The following is a 12,224-nucleotide window of genomic DNA, read 5'->3' as shown; positions in this document are numbered from 1 at the left end:
ATGCTGACGCTGCGCTGGATGCTAGGAAGCGCAGGTGCGCACTCAGCGGCGGCGCAGCAGTGCCTCTCGCCCCATCTGGCCCAGCGCTACAGCACCGTGGCAAAGCAACAGGTAGCCTTCTCTCACCTAGTGTAGTTTAAACCATTTCTGTTTTCTAGACTAGGCTACAACTGCCTATGTCTCCATCTAGCCTATTATCGTTACATAAATTATTATGTGTGTTTATCTGGGTTGCTAGGAGAATCCAAAGAAGACTAAATTTGGTCCCTTGAGTGATCAGGACCGGATTTTCACAAACTTGTATGGCCGTCATGACTGGAGGTAGTAACATCCCAAACGTAACATCACTGTGCACATACACACTCTGGATACCATCAAATCTATGCACATACAGTACTCTTGCCCCCTTCTTAACCATCCATAAAGTGTCCTCCTCTCCTTGTCCCCTTCCCTTAACCTACCCGAGAATACATTATATCTGAAAACAACACCTACACCAAGTACATAGGAAGTATTAGGGGATAGTGGCCTATTTAAAACGCCATCTATATTTCCCATTGTGTCCCCAGCCTGAAGGGTGCTCTACGTCGGGGTGACTGGTATAAGACTAAAGAGATCCTCCTGAAGGGGACAGACTGGATCCTGAACGAGGTCAAGGTGTCTGGTCTGAGAGGGAGAGGAGGAGCTGGCTTCCCCACCGGCATGAAGTGGGGCTTCATGAACAAACCCAGTGACAGCAGGTAAGAAAGAGAGCGAGAGAGAGGGAGAGTACGTGTGTGTATAACAGTGGCGGTCGGTGCCATTTTTTTTATAAGCATGGCCTTATTTATATTACAGCATATTGGATGACTGTAATTCATATTCCATTCACATTTTAGTCATTTAGCAGACACTCTTATCCAGAGCAACTTACAGTTAGTGAGTGCATACATTTTCATACTGGCCCCCTGTGGGAAACAAACCCACAACCCTGGCGTTGCAAGCGCCATGCCCTACCAACTGAGCTACAGGGGACTCACCCAGCTCAATGTAACATCGATAGGTTTAGGCTACTACATTATACTCACGTTTTCCCTATACCCATCATGAGGTTGCTACAACCTAGCCTATGAATGAAAGTTTACCATGTACGCTAGGTGCACAGGTCGAGAGAAATTTGAGTAATCAAGGTGACAGACATTGATACATTCAATACCGCCTTGTACACTCTAGCCTGCATCTAGCTGATCTAGGGTGTAATCATTAGTTCAACAGTTGCAAATTGGAGTTACTATTGAACAAATTCAGGTTTATCCCCAGTTTGTTCCGTTTGCGTCCGTTTAATAAAAGTTTTCAACAGAATCGGCGGAATGAATACAAATCAAATCAAATCAAATGTTATTTGTCACATACACGTGTTTAGCATATGTTATAGCGGGTGTAGCGAAATGCTTGTGCTTCTAGCTCCGACAGTGCAGTAATATCTAACAATTTCACAACATATACCCAATACACACAAAAAAAGTAAGGAATGGGATTTAAGAATATATACATATATGGACAAGCAATGACAGAGCGGCATGGACTAAGATACAGAAGAATATTATAGAATAGAATGCAGTATATACATATGAGATGAGTAGTGCAAGATATGTAAACATTATTAAAGTGACTAGTGTTCCATTTCTTAAAGTGGCCAGTGATTTCAATAGGCAGCAGCAGCCTCTAATGTGCTAGTGATGTCTATTTAACAGTCTGATGGCCTTGAGATAGAAGCTGTTTTTCATTCTCTCGGTCCCAGCTTTGATGCACCTGTACTGACCTCGCCTTCTGGATGATAGCGGGGTGAACAGGCAGTGGCTCGGGTGGTTGATGTCCTTGATGATCTTTTTGGCCTTCCTGTGACATCGGGTGCTGTTTGTGTCTTGGAGGGCGGGTAGTTTGCCCCCGGTAATGCGTTCGGCAGACCGCACCACCCTCTGGAGAGCCCTGCGGTTATGGGTGGTGCAGTTGCCGTACCAGGCGGTGATACAGCCCGACAGGATGCTCTCAATTGTGCATCTGTAAAAGTTTGTGAGGGTTTTAGGTGATAAGCCAAATTTCTTCAGCCTCCTGAGGTTGAAGAGGCTCTGTTGCTCCTTCTTTACCACACTGTCTGCGTGGGTGGACCATTTCAGTTTGTCGGTGATGTGGATAGGGGGGTGCACCCTCTGCTGTTTCCTGAAGTCCACGATCATCTCCTTTGTTTTGTTGATGTTGAGTGAGAGGTTATTTGCCTGGCACCACACTCCCAGAGCCCTCATCTCTGTAGGCAGTCTCGTCATTGTTGGTAATCAAGCCTACTACTGTTGTGTCGTCTGCAAACTTGATGATTGAGTTGGAGGCGTGCTTGGCCACGCAGTCATGGGTGAACAGGGAGTACAGGAGGGGGCTGAGCATGCACCCTTGTGGGGCCCCAGTGTTGAGGATCAGCGAAGTGGAGATGTTGTTTCCTACCTTCACCACCTGGGGGCGGCCCGTCAGGAAGTCCAGGACCCAGTTGCACAGGGCGGGGTTCAGTCCCAGGGCCTCAAGCTTAATGATGAGCTTGGAGGGTACTATGGTGTTGAATGCTGAGCTATAGTCAATGAACAGGCCACTTTCTACCACTCTAAATTCCAAGCATCTGCCTCTAACCCCAGGAAGCTCTTTGCCACATTTTCCTCCCTCCTGAATCCTCCCCCCCCCTCCTCTCTCTCTGTGGATGACTTCGTCAACCACTTTGAAAAGAAGGTTGACGACATCCGATCCTCGTTTGTTAAGTCTAATGACACTGCTGGTCCTACTCACACTGCCCTACCCTATGCTTTGACTTCTTTCTCCCCTCTCTCTCCAGATAAAATCCTGCGACTTGTGACTGCAGGCCGCCCAACAACCTGCCCGCTTGACCCCATCCCCTCCTCTCTTCTCCAGACCATCTCCGGTGACCTTCTCCCCTACCTCACCTCGCTGATCAACTCATCCTTGACCGCTGGCCATGTCCCTTCCGTCTTCAAGAGAGCGAGAGTTGCTCCCCTTCTCAAAAAACCAACACTCGATCCCACTGATGTCAACAACTACAGACCAGTATCCCTTCTTTCTTTTCTTTCCAAAACTATTGAGTGTGCCGTCTTTAGCCAACTCTCTTGCTATCTCTCTCAGAATGACCTTCTTGATCCAAACCAGTCAGGTTTCAGGACTGGTCATTCAACTGAGACTGCTCTTCTCTGTGTCACGGAGGCTCTCCGCACTGCTAAAGCTAACTCTCTCTCCTCTGCTCTTGTCCTTCTAGACCTGTCTGCTGCCTTTGATACTGTGAACCATCAGATCCTCCTCTCCACCCTCTCCGAGCTGGGCATCTCCGGCGCGGCTCACTCCTGGATTGCGTCCTACCTGACCGGTCGCTCCTACCAAGTGGCGTGGCGAGAAGCTGTCTCCGCACCACGTGCTCTCACCACTGGTGTCCCCCAGGGCTCAGTTCTAGGCCCTCTCCTTTTCTCCCTATACACCAAGTCACTTGGCTCTGTCATATCCTCACATGGCCTCTCCTATCATTGCTACGCTGACGATACACAACTAATCTTCTCCTTTCCCCCTTCTGATAACCAGGTGGCGAATCGCATCTCTGCATGTCTGGCAGACATATCAGTATGGATGACGGATCACCACCTCAAGCTGAACCCTGGCAAGACGGAGCTGCTCTTCCTCCCGGGGAAGGACTGCCCGTTCCATGATCTCGCCATCACGGTTGACAACTCCGTTGTGTCCTCCTCCCAGAGTGCGAAGAGCCTTGGCGTGACCCTGGACAACACCCTGTCGTTCTCCGCTAACATCAAGGCGGTGACCCGCTCCTGCAGGTTCATGCTCTACAACATTCGGAGAGTACGACCCTGCCTTACACAGGAAGCGGCACAGGTCCTAATCCAGGCACTTGTCATCTCCCGTCTGGATTACTGCAACTCGCTGTTGGCTGGCCTCCCTGCCTGTGCCATTAAACCCCTACAACTCATCCAGAACGCCGCAGCCCGTCTGGTGTTCAACCTTCCCAAGTTCTCTCACGTCACCCCCCTCCTCCGCACACTCCACTGGCTTCCAGTTGAAGCTCGCATCCGTTACAAGACCATGGTGCTTGCCTATGGAGCAGTGAGGGGAACGGCACCTCTGTACCTTCGGGCTCTGATCAGTCCCTACACCCAAACGAGGGCATTGCGTTCATCCACCTCTGGCCTGCTGGCTCCCCTTCCTCTGCGGAAGCATAGTTCCCGCTCAGCCCAGTCAAAACTGTTCGCTGCTCTGGCACCCCAATGGTGGAACAAGCTCCCTCACGACGCCAGGACAGCGGAGTCACTCACCACCTTCCGGAGACATTTGAAACCCCACCTCTTTAAGGAATACCTGGGATAGGATAAAGTAATCCTTCTACCCCCCCCCATGTGTGTGTGTGGATTTGTGCTGTTGTGGATGTGTGTTGGTGTGGATGTGTGTTGGTGTGGATGTGTGTTGGTGTGGAAGTGTGTTGGTGTGGATGTGTGATGGTGTGGATGTGTGTGGATGTGTGCTGGTGTGGATGTGTGTTGGTGTGTATGTGTGTTGGTGTGTATGTGTGTTGGTGTGTATGTGTGTTGGTGTGGATGTGTGCTGGATAAGAGCGTCTGCTAAATGACGTAAATGTGCCCTTGAGCAAGGCACTTAACCCTAATTGCTCCTGTAAGTCGCTCTGGATAAGAGCGTCTGCTAAATGACTAAAATGTAAATGTAAAATGTGATGGTGTGGATGAGTGTGTGTGGATTTGTGCTGTTGTGGATGTGTGTTGGTGTGGATGTGTGTTGGTGTGGATGTGTGTGTGTGGATTTGTGCTGTTGTGGATGTGTGTTGGTGTGGATGTGTGTTGGTGTGGATGTGTGTTGGTGTGGAAGTGTGTTGGTGTGGATGTGTGATGGTGTGGATGTGTGTGGATGTGTGCTGGTGTGGATGTGTGTTGGTGTGTATGTGTGTTGGTGTGTATGTGTGTTGGTGTGTATGTGTGTTGGTGTGGATGTGTGCTGGATAAGAGCGTCTGCTAAATGACGTAAATGTGCCCTTGAGCAAGGCACTTAACCCTAATTGCTCCTGTAAGTCGCTCTGGATAAGAGCGTCTGCTAAATGACTAAAATGTAAAATGTAAACAGCATTCTTAAATAGGTGTTCCTCTTGTCCAGATGGGATAGAGCAGTGTGCAGTGTGATGGCAATTGCATCGTCTGTGGATCTATTGGCACGGTAAGCAAATTGAATACACCCCTGATCACACGCAAACACAGTTCACTTTCATAGCAGCAGCATACAGTACCAGTCAAAAGTTTGGACACACCTACTCATTCCAAGGTTTTTCTTAATTTTTACTATTTTCTACATTGTAGAATAATAGTGAAGACATCAAAACTATGGAATAACACATATGGTATCATGTAGTAACCAAAAAAGTGTTAAACAAATCAAAATATATTTTATATTTGAGATTCTTCAAAGTAGCCGCCCTTTGCCTTGATGAAAGCTTTGCAAACTCTTGGCATTCTCTCAACCAGCTTGATGATGTAGTCACCTGGAATGAATTTCAATTAACAGGTGTGCCTTCTTAAAAGATAATTTGTGGAATTTCTTTCCTTCTTAATGCATTTGAGCCAATCAGTTGTGTTGTGACAAGGTAGGGGTGGTATACAGAAAAGAGCCCTATTTCGTAAAAGACCAAGTCCATATTATGGCAAGAACAGCTCAAATAAGCAAAGAGAAACGACAGTCCATCGTTACTTTAAGTCATGAACGTCAGTCAATCTGGAAAATTTCAAGAACTTTGAAAGTTTCTTCAAGTGCAGTCGCAAAAAACATCAAGCGCTATGAGGAAACTGGCTCTCATGAGGACCGCCACAGGAAAGGAAGACCCAGAGTTACCTCTGCTGCAGAGGATATGTTTATTAGCGTTACCAGCCTCAGAAATTGCAGCCCAAATAAATGCTTCACAGAGTTCAAGTAACAGACACATCTCAACATCAACTGCTCAGAGGAGAATACGTGAATCAGGCCTTCATGGTCGAATTTGAGATTTTGGGTTCAAACCGCTGTGTCTTTGTGAGACGCAGAGTAGGTGAACGGATGATCTCTGCATGTGTGGTTCCCACCGTGAAGCATGGAGGAGGAGGTGTGATGCTGTGGGGGTGCTTTGCTGGTGACACTGTTGGTGATTTATTTAGAATTCAAGGCACACTTAACCAGCATGGCTACCACAGCATTCTGCAGCGATACGCCATCCCATCTGGTTTGCGCTCCAGGCTGTGTAAGGGCTATTTGACCAAGAAGGAGAGTGATGGAGTGCTGCATCAGATGACCTGGCCTCCACAATCACCCAACCTCAACCCAATTGAGATGGTTTGGGATGAGTTGAACCGCAGAGTGAAGGAAAAGCAGCCAACAAGTGCTCAGCATATGTGGGAACTCCTTCAAGACTGTTGGAAAAGTATTCCAGGTGAAGCTGGTTGAGAGAATGCCAAGAGTGCAAAGCTGTCATCAAGGCAAAGGGTGGCTACTTTGAAGAATCTAAAATATTACATCTATTTTGATTTGTTTAAGACTTTTTTGGCTACTACATGATTCCATATGTGTTATTTCAAAGTTTTGATGTCTTCACTATTATTCTATAATGTAGAAAATAGTAAAAATAAAGAAAAACCCTGGAATGAGTAGGTGTGGCCAAACTTTGGACTGGTACTGTACATACACCATGATCCCTTTGATCGTTGGATAATTTCTTCTCGCATCTACATGCTCTCCTCCTCTCACCTTTTCGCTTTGCTTGTGGACTCCAGTGCACAACACATCAGCTGTCTGTAACCAGGCGAAAAAACCTTTCCAAGCCAAACCTTCATATCATAACCGCTAACCGCAACATACAGCCTACATCGTTGTCACCATATTATAATGAAATAGTCAACATAGGTACTAGAACTAACGTGTTAGTAAACCCTCTACAATCATGCAATACAGTGTACAGTCAGCAAGGAGTTTAGTAGTTACACCGGCAGGCCCCGGTGGCAATAAATTAATACAACCAAAAGCTTACCTTGACTTGGAAGAGTTCCAGTGTTGGATAGCCATAGTCAGCTAGCTAACATAGCATACCTCTCTGAGCCGGTTGTTTGAGTAGGCTAAACTAGCTAGCTGCAGTGAAAGTGAAAAAAATACCAAATATAACTAGCTCTCTCTCTCGCTCTCTCTTGCTTCTCCTTCACTTTTGAATACATTTATTTGTTCAAAACTGTTCAACTATTGTCTTTCTCTCTCTTCGAGTGAACTACTCACCACATTTAATGCACTGCAGTGCTAGCTAGCTGTATTTTATGCTTTCAGTACTAGATTCATTCTCTGATCCTTTGATTGGGTGGACAACATGTCAGTTCATGCTGCAAGAGCTCTTATAGGTTGGAGGACGTCCTCTGGATGTTGTCATAATAACTGTGTAAGTCTATGGATAAGAGCGTCTGCTAAATTATGTAAATGTAAATGTAAATGTCTATGGAAGGGGGTGAGAACCACGAGCATCCTAGGTTTTGTATTGAGTCAATGTACCCAGAGGAGGACGGAAGCTAGCTGTCCTCCGGCTACACCATGGTGCTACCCTACAGAGTGCTGTTGAGACTACTGTAGACCTTCATTGCAAAACAGTGTGTTTTAATCAATTATTTGTTGACGTGAATATATTTAGTATAATTTTATCTAAAAAGGATCACTTTAGAAATTTTTCACTATTTAAATGTTTCTGAAATTCACGGCGGAGGATGGTCCTCCCCTTCCTCCCCTGAGGAGCCTCCACTGGTGTATAACATACAGTATCTGTATCTCAGGCCTAAGTACCTGGTAGTGAATGCAGATGAAGGAGAGCCAGGGACATGTAAGGACAGAGAGATCATGCATCACGACCCTCACAAGCTGGTGGAGGGCTGCCTGGTGGCTGGGAGGGCCATGGGAGCCCGCGCCGCTTACATCTACATCAGAGGAGAGTTCTACAACGAGTCCTCCAATACACAGGTCAGAGTTCTATAACGAGTCCTCCAATACACAGGTCAGAGTTCTACAACGAGTCCTCCAATACACAGGTCAGAGTTCTATAACGAGTCCTCCAATGCACAGGTCAGAGTTCTATAACGAGTCCTCCAATGCACAGGTCAGAGTTCTACAACGAGTCCTCCAATACACAGGTCAGAGTTCTATAACGAGTCCTCCAATGCACAGGTCAGAGTTCTACAACGAGTCCTCCAATACACAGGTCAGAGTTCTACCACGAGTCCTCCAATACACAGGTCAGTTCTACAACGAGTCCTGCAATTCACAGGTCAGTTCTATAACGAGTCCTCCAATGCACAGGTCAGAGTTCTACAACGAGTCCTCCAATGCACAGGTCAGAGTTCTACAACGAGTCCTCCAATACACAGGTCAGAGTTCTACCACGAGTCCTCCAATACACAGGTCAGTTCTACAACGAGTCCTGCAATTCACAGGTCAGTTCTATAACGAGTCCTCCAATGCACAGGTCAGAGTTCTACAACGAGTCCTCCAATACACAGGTCAGAGTTCTACAACGAGTCCTCCAATACACAGGTCAGAGTTCTATAACGAGTCCCCCAATACACAGGTCAGAGTTCTACAACGAGTCCTCCAATACACAGGTCAGAGTTCTATAACGAGTCCTCCAATACACAGGTCAGAGTTCTATAGCGAGTCTTCCAATACACAGGTCAGAGTTCTACCACGAGTCCTCCAATATACAGGTCAGTTCTACAACGAGTCCTCCAATTCACAGGTCAGAGTTCTACAACGAGTCCTCCAATACACAGGTCAGAGTTCTACCACGAGTCCTCCAATACACAGGTCAGTTCTACAACGAGTCCTGCAATTCACAGGTCAGTTCTATAACGAGTCCTCCAATGCACAGGTCAGAGTTCTACAACGAGTCCTCCAATACACAGGTCAGAGTTCTACAACGAGTCCTCCAATACACAGGTCAGAGTTCTATAACGAGTCCCCCAATACACAGGTCAGAGTTCTACAACGAGTCCTCCAATACACAGGTCAGAGTTCTATAACGAGTCCTCCAATACACAGGTCAGAGTTCTATAGCGAGTCTTCCAATACACAGGTCAGAGTTCTACCACGAGTCCTCCAATACACAGGTCAGTTCTACAACGAGTCCTCCAATTCACAGGTCAGAGTTCTACAACGAGTCCACCAATACACAGGTCAGAGTTCTACAACGAGTCCTCCAATTCACAGGTCAGAGTTCTACAACGAGTCCTCCAATACACAGGTCAGACTACCTGCTTAGGCTGGTTAGAGTCCTGTCCTCTCCTGTCTCCTCCACACACGAACACTTACAGTATGTCCTGTCCTGTCCACCAGGTGGCGATAAACGAGGCGTATGTAGCAGGGTTGATAGGCAAGAACGCGTGTGGCTCTGGGTACGACTTTGATGTGTTTGTGATGCGGGTAGCAGGAGCCTACATCTGTGGGGAGGAGACGGCCCTCATCGAGTCCCTGGAGGGCAAGCAGGGGAAACCCCGACTCAAACCACCCTTCCCCGCAGACATAGGTGAGGAAATTACCTACCACCTTTGACCTTGATCTTTGACCCCTTTCTCCTGTCACTCCTTTCTAACTTACCTGCTAACATAGGTAAACACCTACCACCTTTGGATTTACCTCCTTCTTGCCAAAAAAGAAACAACCAAAAGAATGATAATATGGTCTACCAAAACTCTAACAGAAAAATTTGTAGTTTCATGTTATCACAGGTTGCTTTACATGTTGTCACATTAACTTCACATGTGATCACATGAAAACATGAATGTGGTTCATGTGGTTTTTTTCCATAAGGGAAGTGTACATTGCATTTCTGACAGTTCAATTGTTTTCTGTAGATTATACTGTGAAAAGAAATGCTCTTCTTATTGACTTTCTCTCAATGTACCACATTGTCTTTGGGTCTCCAGGGGTGTTCGGATGCCCAACAACGGTTGCTAATGTGGAGACGGTTGCCGTGGCACCTGCTATCTGTCGTCGAGGTGGAGCGTGGTTTGCGAGCTTCGGGAGAGAGAGGAATGCTGGGACAAAGCTGTTCAACATCTCTGGTCATGTGAACACTCCGTGTCCATTCCTCTCAGAGAACTCATAGAGAGACACGCAGGTGTGTGTGCGTCTGTGTGTGTTCGTGCAAGTGTTAGTGTGACAGGTTTTCTAGTACTGCCTGTATTTGTGTTACTGTGTGTGTATGCCAGAGTGGGTATATTATTGGTGCTGCTGATATTTGTGCGCCTGACACTCCCTTCCCCTCGTCTCTGATTGGTTCAGGAGGTGTGAGGGGCGGCTGGGACAACCTACTGGGAGTGATCCCTGGAGGCTCCTCCACACCCATTATCCCTCGCTCTGTGTGTGATGATGTCATGATGGATTTTGATGACCTCGTCCGCGCAGAGTCCGCTCTGGGCACCGCCGCCATCATCGTCATGGACAAATCTGTAAGCATGCACTCACGCACACAGTATTTACTTTATATTGATTAACATTGTTTTATAAGAACAAATCAAATTTTGAAGAATATGTGTGTACTCCATTCTCCCAGACTGACGTAATCAGAGCCATCGCCCCTCTGGTTGAGTTCTATAAACATGAGAGCTGTGGCCAGTGCACCCCCTGTAGGGAAGGTAAGGTACTACATGCTCTGTATTTTACATTTTTGTAATTTAGCAGATGCTCTTATCCAGAGCAATTAGGGTTAAGTGCCTTGCTCAATGGCACATCTGCAGATTATTCACCTAGTCTGCTCGGGGATTCGAACCAGCGCACCTAACCGCTAGGCTACCTGCCACCCTATATTATTTTGATAATATAATGTCCACAGGTTTTGCTTCTATATAGCTTATTGCTCAAACATAAAACTCCATCTCACTTCTGATAATTTGATATCTGTGTGGCACAAAGACAACCAGGTAACTGGGTGGTTAGTTGATCTCTCTCTCCCTCGCCCTATCTCTCTCTCCCCCCCACACCAGGAGTGGACTGGATGGATAAGATGATGTGGCGGTTTGTGCGTGGCGACGCGGCCAACTCAGAGATTGATATGATCTGGGAGCTGAGTAAACAGATTGAGGGCCATACCATCTGTGCCCTGGGGGACGGGGCCGCATGGCCTGTACAGGTGAGACTTCTGGGGGACAGGGCCGCATGGCCTGTACAGGTGAAACTACTGGGGTCAGAGGTTAGACAGGTACAGGTGAGACTACTACGGTCAGAGGTTAGACAGGAACAGGTGAGACTAATGGGGTCAAAGGTTGATACAGGAACAGGTGAGACTACTGGGGTTAAAGGTTGATACAGGTACAAGTGAGACTACTGGGGTCAAAGGTTGATACAGGAACAGGTGAGACTACTGAGGTCAAAGGTTGATACAGGTTGTTAGACCGGGGTGAAGAGTTAGATGAGAACGGATGTGGAGATACTAGTGAAGTAACATCCTGACCCCCACCTCCTTCTCTTCCTTCACTCCAACCTTCTCTTCCACTTTAGGGTCTGGTCCGTCACTTCTGTCCGGTCATGGAGAGCCGCATCTCTGAGTACCACAAGAAGAACCCTGCCAGGGAGGCTGACATTGAGATGATCTGAGCTGAAACAGATATCAGGCTGAGACTGAACTCCCTGGTCTTAACATTCTGATCTTACCATTCCTCATTTCAAATCATTTCCATTGCTTAATGACTGGTTCACAGTTCTTCAGTTTTATTGGATATTTACAGTATGTTAATGAACCTAGTACGTATTCAACACCAACCTACTTTGTTTGTTTTTGTTATTTACCCATGTATTTATCATGTATTTATTAATTTGTTCATTCATTTGTTTATGTACTTCAGATTACCTCTGAATATACACACATGAATAAAGTTCAATCAATATGGACTTGTTATGTTATTTTCTGTCATCTCAAAAATAGCTTATAATCTAGTACATAAAACATCTATATCAGTAGAACAGAAGTAAGTCGATTTGCTTTTCTGTCATCAGGTTGTTAGAGGACGATTTGGGGCTCTTTTAACCCTCTGACTTTCCATCTGATTTCCCCTCACATAGGGAAGAGCAGGAAGGCACTGAAGGTGTTGTGACTAACTGTATCATCATCAAATAGTTTGTTGCCTGAGGGGAGGCGC

The 12,224-nt window shown here is 46.6% G+C and overlaps 1 pseudogene across 1 annotated transcript; it reads left to right on the top strand.

Annotated features, from left to right (window-relative positions):
• On the top strand, positions 1-11,682 carry LOC311121347 (NADH dehydrogenase [ubiquinone] flavoprotein 1, mitochondrial-like; annotated as a pseudogene). The gene is made up of 10 exons: positions 1-111; positions 239-321; positions 570-740; positions 7,872-8,055; positions 9,424-9,613; positions 10,014-10,207; positions 10,372-10,538; positions 10,643-10,724; positions 11,073-11,218; positions 11,587-11,682. The product of its transcript is annotated as an NADH dehydrogenase [ubiquinone] flavoprotein 1, mitochondrial-like (transcript).
• Positions 11,683-12,224: the final 542 nt, after the last annotated feature.

This window comes from Coregonus lavaretus, assembly GCF_964263955.1.
Source record: "Coregonus lavaretus genome assembly, contig: HAP1_SCAFFOLD_1391, whole genome shotgun sequence".
Taxonomy (NCBI): domain Eukaryota; kingdom Metazoa; phylum Chordata; class Actinopteri; order Salmoniformes; family Salmonidae; genus Coregonus; species Coregonus lavaretus.
Note: the sequence above shows the minus strand (reverse complement) of the source record. Positions and strands in the feature narration are given on the sequence as shown.